Consider the following 18748-nt stretch of genomic DNA (forward strand, 5'->3'; position numbering starts at 1 on the left):
CAAGTGCCATCTTTTATGTTACCAAGGGAATATTCTTGCAGTAGTTCAATTGCCGACTGGTCTTTAATTTAACTCTTGTTGCTCCTCGAATGCTGCCTCCTCCTTCTAGAACATGAGGGAGAGTAGTTTGGGAGTAGCACAACTGATCAGGATTAGAAAATCACAGGTTTCAAGTAGGAGCTACAGAGATGTGTCTATTTATCCCACGTTGCAAAGCCCCTCCCCCACTCCCCCGAGGGAGTATATGTTTGTCACCAGCATTTCGTTCATAAGATCCTGAGGGTATGTGCACACACACAAACTCAAAAACGTCTCAAAATACAGAGCTGTATTCAAGGGAAAACCGCTTCTGATTTTAAGACGATTTTTAAGCCACTTGCGATTTTCGGTTAGTCTATGAAAAACGGCTCCAAAAACGTCCCAAGAAGTGACATGCACTTCTTTTTCATGGGTGTCTTTTTATGTGCCGTTTTTGGACGAGACGTAAAAAAACGCCCAGTCGGAACAGGCGGCCATTTTTCCCATTGAAATCAATGGGCAGATGTTTGGAGGCAATTTGCTACCAAATTTTCAGCCGTTTTTTGGGACGTTTACGGCCCGAAAAACAGCTGAAACCACTGCGTGTGTACATACCCTTACTGATACCAGGAACAGACGGATATCCAAGTTATGACTTTAGTCTCAATTATGGTACTTGTTACTGTATTTATTACTACAACACTAGGATTGGATCCCGAGCAAGTAGAGGGGAGGGAGGCCCCTTCTAACCTCTAAAGAGGGCTTTGAACGTAAGTGTATTGTTTTTATGATTCCAGCGATACATTCCGCAAAGTAGCGCTTCTCAACCACCAGAGCTTTATGGCTAACTTGAATATAATGAAAAGACTGAACTTTGCTGTGAACAAGATTCTTTAATATATATAGAAAAAAAAAAAAACAGCCCATGGCCAACAAAACATTGGGTCTTCTATATAGATTAGTATAGCAAAATAAGCTGTAAAAGGCAATACGGTTACTCACTCTTAGGCGTGGTTCACACGACCTATCTTCAGGCGTAAACGAGGCGTCTTACGCCTCAAATTACGCCTGAAAAGACGTCAAACATCCTTCCATTGGGTTTGCCGACGACCTTTAATTTTACGCGTCGCTGTCAAGACACATAAAATTACTGCTTCGGCAAAGAAGTGCAGGACACGTCTTGGGGCGTAATTTGAGCAGTTTCATTAAATCCAATGAAGAACAGCTCCAAATTACACCCGTAATTGACGCCTCGCAAAACGCAAGTACGAGCAATTACATCTGAACCGCAGGAGCGGTTTTCTCCTGAAACCAGCTCCGTAATTTCAGACGTAATGGTCGTTATCGTGTGCACATACCCTTAGTGTTAAGGCAACATACTGGCTGCATAGCCAGCTAAATCATTTCATAGAATTTTATGACGCAAATCATTTACGATCTAAATTCTGCCAAGCTTCCTGTACATGAGTCTCCTGCAAAGCATGTTGCCTATACTGTACCTAGTCTACTTTTTCCACACTGTGGTAGTCATCCTTGTCTTTTTAAACTTGAGTAAATATATTTATTTCTTGTATTGTGTAATAAAAATTATAATTCTTTAAATTTGGTCTTTGACTCAATTCTTTTAGGTTGCTAGTCTACGGTGGTTGCTAATGGATTTATGTCACCTCACATTTTATAATGCATTTACAGTATAAGCCATTTGTAGGTTTGAGCAACGGTTTCCAACGTTAAGTAGGTATAATGGGCAGTGTTTTTTAAAAAAAAAAAAATGTGTTAAGAATCTTTTCTATTATTCTCGGCTTATTACACAGCCGTAAGCACATGAGAAATCTTGCAGTTCTTCCTCCAATCCATCAGTTTCAGACAAGGTCATTGATGCTGAAGTCAGGTACCTAATAACATTTTTAAAATAGTTTTTTTTTTGACAGATATCAGAATTAAAAAGTTCAACAGAAAGAAAAAACTATGAACAGTTGTGTTGCATGTGGAACTTAGTGGCTTGCCTTGCAAAGTGGTTTAATATGTAATATGAGCATTCTGCAGATTTGGAGTACATTAGGTCATAGCTACCATTAAACAAAAAGCAAACACCGTTCAGCTCGTTTATAAAAGTGCTGGATTTTAGTTTCTGCTATATCATTTTTCTACATTCCTAATATTCACAATTCATTTGGACAGTATTGACACAGGGCAAATTTACTAATAGAGTCTAAGCTTCAGACAGGGTAAGCTTGTTAGAAGTTTAAAAAAAGAAGTCAGTGGTTCAAGCTGTATGTTAAACGTGACATCTAGCTACTTCCTTACTCCACCTATTAGTTGACACCAATTACTTGTGCCAAAATTGACACATGGTGTATGTCACCAGATTATCAAATCCCTATTGAATGTGATGAGTGCTGCAATGTAGATAACAGCAAAGTTTTTTTCAGTTTTTTTTTTTTTGAAAAACGGTCTTTTGCCCATGTTATGAGCAATTTTATATTTATGCAAATTAGCTTTTCAATGGACAACTGGGTGCGTTTTCTCGTATTACCAACTGGGCATGTATTGTGTTTTTACCAACTGGGCGTTGTGAATAGAAGTGTAGGACGCTGACGAATCAGCATCATACACTGCTCATCGTTCCCACCCAGCTTCTTTCACTAGAGACACAGCGTGACATCAACCACAGGTCCTTCAACCTTGTCGTCGGAAGAGAGAAGACACCACAGCTACAGGTGTCCAAAAGGTTAATATGCTCATCTCTAGGGAGTTTACTATGCTTACCTGCACATGGTGATGTGGCTGCAAATTCAACTGTACGCCTGGAGCTGTGGTGTCTTCACTCTTCCGACACCAATGTTGAAGGACCTGTGGGTGACATCACTCCCAGCCAGCATCACCCAAAGGTCCTTCAACCTTAGGAAATCGGGATTTGATAATCTGGTGACAGAGCCTCTTTAAGCCATGCTAACTTTCCACTCCACTGACAAGTCACACCCTTTTGCCAGTGTCTAAAACCATTAATTAATGCAGTGCACGGCCTGTATGCCAGAGTTGGTGCATTTTCAGCAGTAAACCTACCAAGATATTTATCCCCTCAGATTTTGCCAGCTCACTGAGTATAGTAATATCTGCTCCCTCATACTATGAAAATGTGCAGAGCTCAATAGCTCTTTATGCCAACAGAAATATTATTTTTTTACAACAAAACCTACAACACAAGGAAAGCGGACCAGGTCAATGTAAATCCCAGTATTACAGCATAGTTGTAGCACTTTCAGAGCAGGACTATGACATTTTACCCTATTCTTTCCTCCAGACAAACATCTTGGCAGCCAGTTGGCATCTAACAGCCATTCCAGATGTAAATTCAGGGTGTAGGGTGTTTAATGTTACATTTTATTTTGGGCTTTAAAGTGTAAACTGCAGGTTGCTTTGTGCTCACTGTATTAAGCCAGTGTACCTAGTGAAGCTGTAATTTGGCTTCCAAGATGTCTAAGAACCCAATACCTCTGCCATGTGCTTCAGTTTATCCAGAGGGTGTGGTTTTTTTTCCCCTTTAAAAATTGTATAGAACCAAATAAAACAATGCTCCATAAGACACTACGCATTGAGGTTAATCTCTGGAAGCAATACTTCTAGGGGAGAAACTCTGCATACAGTGAGTCAGAACCCATGTTGCAATGCACAGCCCCAAGTTCTACTGTCTTACGTTACCAGACGTACCAGTTTTGGCAATGGAGTAGCCACAAAACCCGAGTTTAAGGGTACAAACAGACACTGGATTTTCCAGATCATTGCGGGAACTCCGCCGTGTATTACAGAAGCAGTGGGTAGGATTTCAACAAATCTCATCCCCACACTGGAAAAATATACACATAAATTGACCTGCAGTGCACTTTCCACCGTAGCATGTCAATTCGTGTGCGCAGCTCTTCCGTTGCAGGTTCTCATTGAATTCAATGGGGTGCTTAAACCCGCTAGCAAAGTGGTGTTACGACATTGGCAGCAGTACCAGTGACTGTAAGTAAGGGATAAAATCTTACCCAGAGTTCCCTGCTTAACCAGTCCAGCCTCCCTAGATGATGTTGCAGGCCATGTGACTGCTACAGCACATGGCCTGCAGTGTCATCCAGGGAGGCCAGAGCAGTAGTCAGGAAGGAGAGGGGGGGGTAAGCACGTGCCATAATTTACGCCTGGAAACCGCAGAGTTTCGGATGGCTTTCAGGGCGGTATACACTGCAAAGTTTGCCACTGCATATCCTGAATATGCGGTGTGCGTTCCTACCCTTAACCTGACATTTGCTACCCTGGTCACAGACATAGATGGCCTAAGTGGGTGTCCACAGTAGCTAGGTACTGCTACCACTATGTAGTGTGTGCCTCATTAGAGTGAGGATTTGTCTTACTTCAGGGGCACCATTCATTGCAATTCTCAAATAGAACCAGTGTGCACTACCCAATTTATTATCCAATTTGTTGATCAGTTCTATGAACACAGGACCTTAACACAGACCAATCAATGCAGGTAGTTTATTAATACAAAAGGTGCACAAAAACAGTATAAAGAGTAGCATTTACACAAAATCAGTGATACAAGTGACATATTGGCATCAATACCCAAGTGTAAGACAGAGGCCAATGATAGACAAATCCTCATAACTGCAATGTGGCAAGTTGCCACCATCTGTCCCTCACAAGTCAGCACAAGGGGTTGGAAGTGTAATAAACGGTGTAGTATTAGTTAGGGTTTGCCCACTTCATTGACCAAGTGTAAAGTCACTTATGCAAATGAAGAATTTCTCATTCCTTGTTGGCAGAGTCACCCCCATCAACTTGTTGCGCCCCATTTTGGCCATCAGCCAATTGTGGGTAAAAGGGACCTACCAGCCAATTTAGTGGAGTGTTGTTAACCAAGTAGTCCATCACATCATCCATAGAGTCCTTCATTTTTGTGAACTGGTCCTTACTGGTGGTTAAGAGGCCATCAGACATTTCTCTGAAGGAAGAGGCAGAACGGAAGTTTTGATAGACATCTGCAGCCAAGGCACTAACATTTTGAGCTTTGTTCTGAATGTTCTTTGGAAGTCCTTGAACACTTGTGACCAGGGAGAGACATGTGGTTTGCAGTTGCTGAGTGAGGTGTCGGGCAATATTCAGAGTGCGGGATTCAATTTGCTGTGAAGGGAAAGTAACATATTACACAGAAGTTCAGTGTACCAGATCTGATCTAGCATACATTTTATAGAAGGGACCATTACCTCAGTGCTTTCAGTTTCTCCACTATCTTGTCCTGTGCCTTTTGTCCACTCCACCCACTTATTGTAGATTTTCTCCTGTGCATCGTGGATTTTGTGATTAGCATCAGTCATGTTCTTCCTTGCATATTCAATCTTAAAGAGAACAGGGTAATGTTTATATGAAAGATGTTGTGGGACTACAAAGATTACCCACCCTCAATATGGATTAAACAGTAAGCCTGGTATGCATTTACAATATGAGTTCTCGCACCAAAACCCACTGTTCTATACAGTACTCCCTTTTCAGGAGGCTTCACCACCACCTGTACATACTCCTTTTATCAAGAAAATCTATGATGGCTCTAGAACAATTTAGCAGGTGGTACTAGACCTAGTACACAAAATATGGTGCCTCTTGGCTGGTCACCTGCTGAGAATCTTATAGATCGTTCTTAACAAAAGAGACTTTTTAATGACAGATCTCCTTAAAGGGCAACTAATGTTCAGACATGAATGACACATAGGAAGTCTGGACTGGTGGCAGTCTGAGCACTGAGACCACCAATCACTAAAACTAAGCACAAAAGTGCTCAGCTGCTTAGCTTGTTTGGCTCTCAGGAAATCAGTTTAGTGGCGTACGGACTTAATGAGCAACCCCGGCTTGCTTCATGCGTAGGGCAGATGTGGCTGACGTGTACCACTGCTTACAGACCTTGCCAGGGTCCCAGTCAATCTGGGGGATGCACTTTTTGGTCATCTGCCTCCCGTTCCCTAGCTCTACAAGAAGCTCATTTTCTGCACTTCTGCTGCTGCCCTAAAAACTATCCTGCAAACCTGGCAGGGCCCAGACATCTCATTCCTCAGTTTATTTTAGAAGAGTTAGTCTTTCTATTATGCATGGATTGGGTAAATGCCTACCTCCAAAAAGAGAGTATGGTTTCTTTGAGACCTGGCAGCCCACATAATAGGACCTTTACATTGCAAGTTAGAAAACACACGCATGTGCATTTTTTCATGCAGATGCTTTAAGATTAGTAAAGAACAGAAGCAGATTTACTAACCAGGTCAACAGTGTTCTGGAGCTGAGCAATGGATTCCTGACTTCTGCACTTCACATCCTTGATTCGGGTCAAAGCTTGTTGATAAGCACGTTTGCGGGCCTTCGCCGAGAGGGATCCCAGACGAACATAATAGCTTGGCTGATCAACGGACAATTCAAAGCCTTCTGTTTTTGTGGCTTCCTTACCTAAAATTGAGAAATTAGTTATGCCCACATAACAGTACAAGCCACATTTCACATGAATTTCAGCCTAAGGGTATGTTCACACGGCCTATTTACGGACGTAATTTGGGCATTTTACACCTCGAATTACGTCCGAAAACGCGCATCGATAGCGTTGACAAACATCTACCCATTGAAAGCAATGGGCTGACGTCTGTTCACACGAGGCGTATATTTACGCATCGCTGTCAAAAGACAGTGCGTAAATAGACGCACGCGCCAAAGTAGTGTCATGTCACTTTTCAGACGTAAATGGAGCAGTTTTCCATGGAAAGCCAGCTCCAGTTACGTCCGTAATGGACACGGCGTTCAATCGCCTGCACATGCCGTTACGGCTGAAATTACGGGGCTGTTATGGACGCTGCCATGTGAACATACCCTTAGGCGGGATTCACACGACCGGGTCGTTCCCGAGCCCGAGTGTCGGCCGGTAAAATCGGCCATTTTGCCCGGCCGGTTTGCATAAAGTTATGCATCCGTGCCGGGCAGATCCGGACAGTGACATCAGCGGCAGCTCCTGAAGGGGAATCCCCATGTGTTCGGGGATTCCGCTTCAGGAGTTTCCCCTGATGTCACTGCCCAGATATGGACAGAGACATCAAGCGCTCTGTCCAGGAGCGGAATCCCCGAAAACACGGGGATTCCGCTCCTTCAAGGAGCTAAAGTGCGGCTAGCACATAGCAGAGCGGGGAGATACCTCCCTGCTCTGCTATAGTGGCGTCGCTAGAGTAGTAGCAGCCGCAGCAGCAGCTGCTGCTACTACTACTACTAGCGGCGCCATCGAAGGTGTCGCCGAGCCAGGGTGCTTTTAACAAGCAGGGGAAGGGAGCCAGCGCAGCGCTCCCTCCACCTGCTGTACACCCCGGCCCTGCAACACAGTGTACAGCGATGCCATTCATCAGAATGGCATCAACTCCTCCTCCTCCTCACATGCACTCTGCGCTGTGAGGAGGAGGAGATAGAGCGCAAGCGCCGGGAAACCCGGTCATCACTCGGAACACATTCCGGTGATGGCTGTGTAATACCCGGCCCCATAGACTTGTATGGGAGCCGGGCGGCCGGGTGCCCGGGCAAAGATAGAGCATGTCCTATTTTTTGACGGCCGGATTTTCCGGCCGTCAAAAAAAATCGGTCGTGTGAATAGCCCCATTAGGGGTCTATCATTCCTAATGCAGCCGGGTGCCGGCCGATTTATGAACGGCCGGCACCCGGCCGGGAAACCCTGCCGTGTGAATGAGGCCTTAGGGTGAACTCATACTAACTAAAAATAAAATATACATCTTCATAGGCATCTGCTTGGTTTTCAAGATAAAGACACCTTACTTTTAGAGATGCAGCTTCTAGGTAAAGTAGATTTATAGAAGCTACGCCTCGAAAAAAGAAAGTTTGATATGAGAACTGCCCCAGTGGGTAGGTCTTGATCTAGAAGGCCTCAATAACCTCCAGAGAGGCTAACGTGATTTTAATTACAGATAATTTAACATTTCCCTCCTATGAAAAGGAGTTGTACCTCTGATGAGGTAACTATCAAGTGCGCTGCAGGGACCAAAATTCACATAACCCAAGCTTGGTTTAAAGCAGGTTTCAGCTTACCCAACTCTTCATCTGTTGGGGGCAGGTATTGTTCCAGAAGAGTTTCAGACTTGGTTAGTGCAGCGTCCACACGATTGCTCATAATCTTTACTACACTGCTACCCAGAACAGTGTTAATGCTGCCGTTCACAACAGACTTGGTCATCGCCACACTATCCTGCACAGCCACCTTAGTTTTATCAACTACTCCTGTGAAACCCTGAATCACAGCATCTTTGGCACCAACAACTGCTTCTGAGGCATTCGCTACAACCTAGGAAAGGGAAAATAAATTCATAGATTTTAGATTCATGCACACCAAATCAACTCCCACCTATCAATTGATACTGCAGTTTTGCAATCTAGGTTAATTGTAATTACATTTATAAGGGACCATAGAATTATTTTAAGGGTATGTGCACACACAAAATAAGGAACGTCTGAAGATACGGAGCGGTTTAGAGAGAAACCAGCCTCTGATTCTCAGGCGTTACGCAGCTGAAAATGAAGCTTCTTTTGAGGCGTTTCATAGTGTTCAATAGAAAATCAGCTGCAAAAAAAAAATCGCAAGTGACATGCACTTTCTACGGAGAGTCTTTTTACACTCAGTTTTTTTAAAACAGCGGCGTAGTCACCCCGTATTAACTAAACGCTGTTTCTCCCATTGATTTCAGTGGGCAGATGTTTGTAGGCATTCAGCTCCCTTTTTTTCAAAGGCATAAACGCCCAGAAATACACCTGAAAACACTGCGTGTGAACATACCCCAATAGTTACCTTGTCAGTCGGCTGATAGAGAATAGGCAGCTTCTCTTCAATCTTATCCAGTCCAACGCAGGCAATGGTATTCGCCATAGCAACTGAGGGAGGAGAAAGCGTGTAAATATTCTCAGCGTCATTCGTACGTCTTTACCAGGACCTTGGCTAGCTTGTTAATACAGGGACGGTTAGCCAACATGACATCTAACCCACTTCCTATGCTAGGATGGAACGAACTGCAGATCTCCTGGCAGAAGCTTCTTATGCTGTCTGCTTCACACTAAGGGTATGTGCACACGATAACTGCATTTACGTCTGAAATTACTGAGCTTTCTTCAGGAGAAAACAGCTCCGTAATTTCATGTACTCGCGTTTTGCGAGGCGTCAATTACGGGCGTAATGTGGAGCTGTTCTTCATTGGAATCAATGAAAAACGGCTCAAATTACATCTCAAGAAGTGTCCTGCACTTCTTTTGACGAGGCGTCTTTTTTACGAGTCGTTTGACAGCGACGCGTAAATGACAGGTCGTCTGCACAGTACGTCGGCAAACCCATTCAAATGAATGGGCAGATGTTCGCCGACGTATTGGAGCCGTATTTTCAGACGTAAAGCGAGGCATAAAACGCCTCGTTTATGTCTGAAAATAGGTCATGTGAACCCAGCCTAAGGATGGATTCACACGAGCATGTTCGGTCCGTAAAGGACGGAACGTATTTCGGCCGCAAGTCCCAGACCGAACACACTGCAGGGAGCCGGGCTTCAAGCATTATAGTTATGTATGATGCTAGGAGTCCATGCCTCGCTGCGGGACAACTGTCCCGTACTGAAAACATGATTACAGTACGAAACAGTTGTCCCGCAGCGAGGCAGGGACTCCTAGCGTCGTACATAACTATGATGCTAGGAGCCCGGCTCCCTGCAGTGTGTTCGTTCCGGGACTTGCGGCCGAAATACATTCCATCCTTTACGGACCGAACATGCTCGTGTGAATCCAGCCTTACTGTATTAGCACACATTGCCTTGCTCACCTTCTATTTCTAGACCACCTTAAAAAGAACATTCACAAGATTATGGCATACCCATAGGTTCCCATAGACATCAGAACCACACATGCAAACCATCATTTCAATACAGAGTAATGCCTAACCCTGAAAATCTAAACTATATAGTTACTCCCTTTCATTGGTAAAGAAATGCACTTTATACGTAAACATACTTTGAGGCTCAAGTTTCTGGAGGATTGGCATGGCACTGGTCACAGCCACAGACGTGATAGTCCTCACGCTTTTCTCTGCGACATCACATACAGACTTAAAGTACGGATGGTTGTCTCTGGTGTTCACGTAGACAGAAGACACCATATCATAGGTAGAGCTCACCAATGGGAGGTTTATCAGCCTTACCACCACATTCTAAGGAACAAAGAGCAGAACACGCTGAAATACAATGGAAGGCCAGGACTCGAAACATGCCTGTAAATAGTCCCTAATAAAGCACAGAAACCTCGTAGTCATATTCCGAGATTACAGGAGTCGTTTTATAAAGCAGAACCCACAAAGGGTTAACAGGAACACATTGATATCCGGTCCTCTGGATAGGGCACCAGTATGGGGGAGGGGGGCGGGGGCTCTTACACCAAACACTGCCAATCAATATAATGAAAGGGGACACCACAAGCATTAAAGGGACAGCAGTGCTCGCTGGAGCAGTACAGCCCCTCTATTCTGATCAGCTGGGTCCCGGGGGTATTCCAGATACATCTTAGGAGGTTCTCAGAACCAGACAACAGTAAAGCCCAACCTGAAACCACCAGTAGATTACTAATAGTAACTATGGAAGTTGTGTGTTTCCACTGCTACATATGTACTCCACTCAGCTGAGAATACTTACTGCTACTTATTACTGTCTCATTGAATAAACCTTACACATAAATAACATGTTATAGACAAATCAATATAAAGATCGCATGCGTTTCCTATGACTGATCTGTGGCACAATTCACACTATAAATATGTGCACTGCATTGACAAGACTCTCAGCCATAGTATACATCTATTAGTAACAGGGTGGAGATGCCAATAGCAGTTTCTTCCTTCCACCATACATAACACGGCACTTAATAGTTACCTGTTGCTGCTGCTCCTCCACCATTTCAGCCATATTGCTAGGTAAAACCCTATAGAAAGCAAGAATCACAGTCAAACACAAGAACTGACAACAACCTCAAGACGCCGAACAAACACGCACAGAACTAATGACATCCACCTTACGCCTCCACAGCCGTAACAAACAGCAAACTCTACGAGCAGGGAAGAACGAATGAGGGAGCTTAGGGAGTCTGCGTATTTATAGGCGGATAGCCACGCCCACCTGACTAGGCGCCGCCACCTAGAATCTGACTGGTGAGACGGCGCGGTGACGTCATGCAGTCTGCTCTCCTGAGTGCTGGAAGTGTGGCGGCGCGCGACAGGCAGGGGTCCAGGGTATGAGGGAGTGCGTGTGTGGAAAGAGCATAAGTCAGCGGCACATTGTGATTTCTACACTGTATGTCCATGGCAATAGAGCAGTTCATGTATTGTTCCAGTACAGGGTAGATAATAAGAGATGAAGCTGTTGAGGAGGGATTAGCTTTTATATTAGTTGCTCTATAGCAGAGGTCTCCTGTGCTGGAGAGCCGCAGGTTCAAAGCAGCTCAGCAGCTGCAGCTCAAATTTCATCCACTTTTCAGTCAATAGAAACTCTAGAAAAGAAAAACCGGCATTGTGGATCCAGTGTTAAAAAGTGCCCTTCAAATGAACTAAAAAGCGTATTCTCGGGGCGAATTGAGGAACATTTGGCGTGACGCTGAGGAGCTGCGATGGATATTATCTCTACTCGTATGAGTATAAATCCCCTTAGTAAAGATTAGCCTCTTATTACATTTCTCTGTAAAATGAAGCTTTGCATTTGTGTTTAGCTTGTAAATATAAAATGTTATAGAACTCGGCTTCTCTTTCTACTTCACTAAGCAGTACACGGTGGCGCCGGGGCCTCACCACCCGTAGTCGAAGCCCATGCCACAATACAAAATACTGCTCAATGTAACGCTGTCTTCTGCAGAACATTAACCCCTTAACGCCCTGTGACCTACTAGTACGTCACGGGCGATGGCCTGTTAACGCCAACTGACATAATCGTACGTCATAGTGTTAACAGTTTTAAAGCAATGATAGCTTAACCCCTTTAGGACTGAGCCTGTTTTGCTCTTTAGGGTATGTTCACACGTAGTCAACCAAAACGTCTGAAAATCCAGAGCTGTTTTCAAGGGAACAGACCCTGCTTTTCAGACGTTTTTTGACCAACTCGCATTTTTCGCGGCGTTTTCACGCCGTTTTCGCGGCGTTTTTTACGTCCGTTTTTGGAGCTGTTTTCATTGGAGTCTTTGGCTATGTTCACACGGAGTATTTTGGGGGAGGAATATCTGCCTCAAAGCTCCAAACGGAATTTTGAGGCAGATATTCCTCCCCCAAAATACTCCGTGTGAATAGCAATTATCGCGCCGTTTTTCGCCCGCGGCCATTGAGCGCCGCGGGCATAAAACACGCTTTCTCCTGCCTCCCATTGAAGTCAATGGGAGGTCGGACGCGGAAGCGCCCGAAGATAGGGCATGTCGCTTCTTTTTCCCGCGAGGCAGTTTTACTGCTCGCGGGAAAAAGACGCCGACGCCTCCCATTGAAATCAATGGGAGGCGTTCTCGGGCCGTTTCTGCCGAGTTTTGCGACGCGGTTTCCGCGTCAAAAAACTCGGCAAAAGACCCCGTGTGAACATAGCCTATGAGAAAACAGCTCCAAAAACGTCCAAAGAAGTGTCCTGCACTTCTTTTGACGAGGCAGTATTTTTGCGCGTCGTCGTTTGACAGCTGTCAAACGACGACACGTAAATGACAGGTCGTCTGCACAGTACGTCGGCAAACCCATTCAAATGAATGGGCAGATGTTTGCCGACGTATTGTAGCCCTATTTTCAGACGTAAAACGAGGCATAATACGCCTCGTTTACGTCTGAAAATAGGTCGTGTGAACCCAGCCTCAGGACGAAGCCAATTTTTCAAATCTGACGTGTCACTTTATGTGGTAATAACTTCGGAATGCTTTTACCTATCCAAGTGATTCTGAGACTGTTTTCTCGTGACATATTGTACTTTATGTTAGGGAAAAAATGTGGTTGATAAATTCAATATTTATTTGTAAAAAACACCAAGATTTAGAGAAAATTAGCAAAAATTAGCATTTTTCTAAATTTAAACGTATCTGCTTGTAAAACAAATAGTAATACCACAAAATACTAGTTTAGATTTCCCATATGTCTACTTTATATTTGCATCGTTTTTTGAACGTGCTTTTATTTTTCTAGGACGTAACAAGGCTTAGAACTTTATCAGCAATTTCTCATATTTTCAAGAAAATTTCAAAAGGCTATTTTTTCAGAGACCAGTTCAGTTCTGAAGTCGCTTTGAGGGCCTTCTATATTAGAAAGTCCCCATAAATCACCCCATTTTAAAAACTCAACACCTCAGAGTATTCAAAATAGGATTCAGAAATTATTTTAACCCTTTAGGCATTTCACAGGAAATAAAGCAAAGTAGAGGTGAAATTGACAATTTTTTTTTTTTTTTTAATGAAATTCATTTGTAATACAGTTTTTTCTGTAACACAGAAGGTTTTTACGATAGAAACGCAACTCAATACTTATTGCCCAGATTGTGCATTTTTTAGAAATATCCCTCATGTGGCTCTAGTGCGGTAATGGACTGAAACACAGGCCTCCGAAGCAAAGGAGCACCTGGTGGATTTTGGGGCCTCTATTTTATAAGAATATATTTTAGGCACCATGTCAGGTTTGAAGAGGTCTTGTGGTGCCAAAACCGTGGAAACCCCCCCGAAAGTGACCCCATTTTGGAAACTACACCCCTCAAGGAATTTTTCTAGGGGTATAGTTAGCATTTTTAGCCCACAGGTTTTTTTGCTAAATTTATTGGAACTGGTCTGTGAAAATGAAAATCTACTTTTTTTCTGAAAAAACATACGATGTTTTAGTTTTTACAAGGAATAAAGGAGAAAAAGCACCGCAAGATTTGTAAAGCAATGTCTCCCGATTACAGCAATACCCCATATGTGGTAATAAACTGCTGTTTGGACCCACGGCAGGGCTCAGAAGGGAACGAGGGTCATTTGGATTTTGGAGCACAGATTTTGCTGGAATGATTTTCGGTGCCATGTCGTGTTTGCAAAGCCCTGGAGGGACCATAACAGTGGAAACTTCCCAAAAGTGACCCCATTTTGGAAACTGCACCCCTCAAGGAATTTTTCTAGGGGTATAGTTAGCATTTTGACCCTACACGGTTTTTGCTGAGTTTATGGGAATTATGCCGTAAAATTGAAAATCTAAATTTTTCGAATAAAATGTAGTTTTAGCTCAGATTTTTTCATTTTTACAATATATAAAGGAGAAAAAAACACCCCAATATTTGTAAAGCAAACTCTTCTGAGCACAGCAATAACCCATATGTGGTAATAAACTGCTGTTTGGACACATGGCGGAAGTTAGAAAGGACGGAGCGCCATTTGACTTTTGGAGCTCAAGTTTTGGAGCTCAAGTTTTGCTGGAATGGTTTGCGGGTCACATTTGCAAAGCCACTGAGGGGCCAAAATAGTGCAAAGGTGGCAAAAGTGACCCCATTTGGGAGACTATACCCCTCGTGGAATTTATCTAGCAGTATAGTGAGCATTTTGACCTCACAGTTTTTTTTGCTGAATTATTGGAATTATGCAGTGAAAATGAAAATCTACATTCTTTCCACTAAAATGTTGAATTTTTTTCATTTTCACTTTCATTTTCATTTTCACAAGGAATAAAGGAGAAAAAGCGCCCCAACAATTGTAAACCAATTTCTCCCGAGTACGTTAATACCTCATATGTGGTCTTAAACTGCTGTTTGGATACACCACAGGGCTCAGAATGGCAGGAGTGCTACTTGGCATGTAGATTTTGGTTGATTGTTTTTTAGGCGCCATGTCACATTTGCAGAGCCCCTGAGGTACCCGTACAGTAGAAACCCCTGAGAAGTGACTCCATTTTGCAAACTATAACCCTCAGGGTAATCATCTAGGGGTGTACTGAGCATTTTGATCCCACAGGTGTTTCATAGATTGTATTAGAATGAGGCAGTGAAAACGGAAAAAAAAATATTTTCCCCAAAATATGTGGTTTTGCACCCAATTATTTTCCCACAAGGGGTAATAGGAGAAAAAACAACACATAATTTGTTACCCAATTTCTCCCGAGTACGGCAATACACCATGTGTGGCCCTAAACTGCTGTTTGGGCACATGGCAGAGCTCAAAATCTAAGGAGTGCCATGTGGCTTTTAGAGCACAGATTTTGCTGGACTGGTGTATGTGCGCCATGTCGCATTTGCAGAGCTCCCTTAGGTACCAGAGTAGAGTGTAAAACCCTGAGAAGTGACCACATTTTGTAAACTACACCCCTCAAGGCATTTATCATTTGCCTGGACATATGACAGGGCTTAGGAGTGAAAGGCGCATTTGAGACCTATTTTGGTGATTTTCGCAGCATTAGCCCACAATGGCAGGGCTCTGGGGTCAAATAGTAAAACAAACCCCCAAGTAGTGACCCCCATTTTGGAATCTGCACCCCTGAAGGCATTTTATTAACCGGTGTAGTGAGCATTTTGACCACACAGGTTTTTTTTTTCTATTAGAAATGAATGCTCAGTGGATGGTGCAAAGTGAAAATTGCAAATTTCCACAGGTATGTGCCATTTTAGTGCACAATATTTTGTGCCCAGTTCATGCTACTGAAGACAAATACCTCAAACTGTTAAGCGGGTTCTCCCGGTTATGGCGATGCCATATATATGGACGTAAACTGCCCGTTGGGCACGCTGCAGGGCTCAGAAGGGAGGGAGCGCAATTTGGCTATTGGAGTGCAGATTTTGCTTAGTGGTAGTTTTGTTTGGGGTTTTGCTGGTATTTCAGTTTATGATGTGGGGGCATATGTAAGCTGTGTCGAGTACATCAGGGGCATAATAAGAGGGTTTTTATAATGGGGTAAATAAATAATAATTCATAGATATGTGGCCGGTGTCGCACTGATAAATGGTGCCAGATCTTATCCGCTTTTGGAACACTCTGCACATTTTGCATCGCCATGTTCTGAGAGCCAGAACTTTTTTTTTTCTCCACCGGAGCTGGGTGAGGGCTTATATGTTGCGGGACAATCTGTATTTTTCATTGTTACCATTTTGGGGTACATTCAACACTTAGATCCCTTTTTTTATACTGTTTTGCGAGGGGTAGTGACTAACAAACAGCGATTCTGGAATAGTTTTTTATAAAAAAAATTGACGGTATTCACCGAACGGGTAAAATTGCGTGATATTTTTATAGTTTGGGTCGTTACGAACGCGGGGATACCACATAGTGCAGTGTATTAGAGCTGTCAGCTATTCATTGACAGCAAGCCTATTAGGCTTCGCCTCCCGGCGGGGCCTAATAGGCTTCCGTACTAGGAAGCGATTGTTAGGCTATGGTTGCCATAGCAACCATCGGAACACCCGCGGGTGCCGATGGTTGTCATTAGCAACCATAGGGTGCGATCTAATCACTTAGATGCAGCGATAGCATGGACAGTGATGTCAGGGAATTCCACAGAGTCCCGGAGCAGAGCCTATACTAGCGCTCTGCCCGGGACTCCGCTCTGGGGAAGACCCTGCACACTGTCCATATATGGACAGCGATGTCAGGGATTTCCACAGAGTCTCGGAGCAAAGCCTGTACTAGAGCTCTGCACTGCAGCAATCCAGTTTTCCAGTTTAAGTGTCGCTAAATGCAGTCCGACGGCTCAGTTGGCAGCGTTTGGCAGACACACATGTCAAGATTGGGCAACCCCTTTTTAGATAGTGCCACAGTGCCCTCTGTAGATGCTGCCGCTGTGCCCTCTGTGGATGCTGCCGCAGTGCCCTCTGTGGATGCTGCCGCAGTGCACTCTGTGGATGCTGCCGCAGTGCCCTCTGTAAATTCTGCCGCAGTGCCCTCTGTAGATGCTGCCACAGTGCCCTCTGTAGATGCTGCCACAGTGCCCTCTGTAGATGCTGCCGCAGTGCCCTTTGTAGATGCTGCCGCAGTGCCCTCTGTTGATGCTGCCGCTGTGCCCTCTGTGGATGCTGCCGCTGTGCCCTCTGTGGATGCTACCGCTGTGCCCTCTGTGGATGCTGCCGCTGTGCCCTCTGTGGATGCTGCTGCTGTGCCCTCTGTGGATGCTGCCGCTGTGCCCTCTGGATGCTGCCGCTGTGCCCTCTGTGGACGCTGCGCCCTCTGTGGACGCTGCCGCTGTGCCCTCTGTGGATGCTGCCGCTGTTCCCTCTGTGGATGCTGCCACAGTGCCCTCCGTGGATGCTGCCACAGTGCCCTCCGTAGATGCTGCCACAGTGCCCTCCGCAGATGCTGCCACAGTGCCCTTCGCAGATGCTGCCACAGTGCCCTCCACAGATGCTGCCACAGTGATGTCAGGGGCTTGCCCAGAGCTGGAGTCCCGGAGCAGAGCCGCTTCTAGTACTCTGCCTGGGATTCCAGCTCTGCTCCTGATATCACTGTCCATATATGGACTTGGATGTCAGGGGCAACCCCAGAGTAGGAGTCCCGGGCAGAGCGCTAGTAGGCTCTTCCTGGGACTCCAGCTGTGGACCTGACATCACTGGGACTCCAGCTCTGGGGATGCCCTTGACATCATTGTCGATGTATGGACAGTGATGTCAGGGAATTCCACAGAGTCCCGGAGCAGAGCCTATACTAGCGCTCTGCCCGGGACTCCGCTCTGGGGAAGACCCTGCACACTGTCCATATATGGACAGCGATGTCAAGGAATTCCACAGAGTCCCGGAGCAGAGCCTGTACTAGCACTCTGCCTGGGACTCCGCTCTGGGAAAGACCCTGACACACTGTCCATATATACTCAGCGATGTCACAGAATTGCACAGAGTCCTGGAGCAGAGCCTGTACTAGCGCTCTGCTCGGGACTCCGCTCTGGGGAAGACCCTGACACACTGTCCATATACGGACAGCGGTGTCAGGGAATTCCACAGAGTCCCGGAGCAGAGCCGATACTAGCGCTCTGCACGGGACTCCGCTCTGGGGAAGACCCTGACACACTGTCCATATATGGACAGTGATGTCAGGGAATTCCACAGAGTCCCGGAGCAGAGCCTGTACTAGCGCTCTGCCTGGGACTCCGCTCTGGGAAAGACCCTGACACACTGTCCATATATACTCAGCGATGTCACAGAATTGCACAGAGTCCCGGAGCAGAGCCTGTACTAGCGCTCTGCTTGGGACTCCGCTCTGGGGAAGACCCTGACACACTGTCCATATATGGACAGTGATGTCAGGGAATTCCACAGAGTCCTGGAGCAGAGCCTGTACTAGCGCTCTGCTCGGGACTCCGCTCTGGGGAAGACCCTGACACACTGTCCATATATGGACAGTGATGTCAGGGAATTCCACAGAGTCCCGGAGCAGAGCCTGTACTAGCGCTCTGCTTGGGACTCCGCTCTGGGGAAGACCCTGACACACTGTCCATATACGGACATCGGTGTCAGGGAATTCCACAGAGTCCCGGAGCAGGGCCGATACTAGCGCTCTGCACGGGACTCCGGCTCTGGGGAAGCCTCAGACATCGCTGTTCATATATGGACAGCGATGTCAGGGAATTCCAGAGTATCGGCTCTGTGTCCCACGGGCCGCGTCCTTGAGACCCCTGACCTAGATGGATTTTGGGGCGTCCTTTATTTAGAATATATTTTAGGCACCATGTCAGGTTTGAAGAGGTCTGGTGGTG

At 45.3% G+C, this 18748-nt stretch overlaps 1 pseudogene; it reads right to left on the minus strand.

The window, feature by feature from the left end:
* Positions 1–1810: 1810 nt before the first annotated feature.
* On the minus strand, positions 1811–11030 carry LOC142750881 (perilipin-2-like; annotated as a pseudogene).
* Between the last annotated feature and the right edge of the window lie 7718 nt (positions 11031–18748).

Source organism: Rhinoderma darwinii, chromosome 1 (genome assembly GCF_050947455.1).
Source record: "Rhinoderma darwinii isolate aRhiDar2 chromosome 1, aRhiDar2.hap1, whole genome shotgun sequence".
Lineage (NCBI taxonomy): Eukaryota > Metazoa > Chordata > Amphibia > Anura > Rhinodermatidae > Rhinoderma > Rhinoderma darwinii.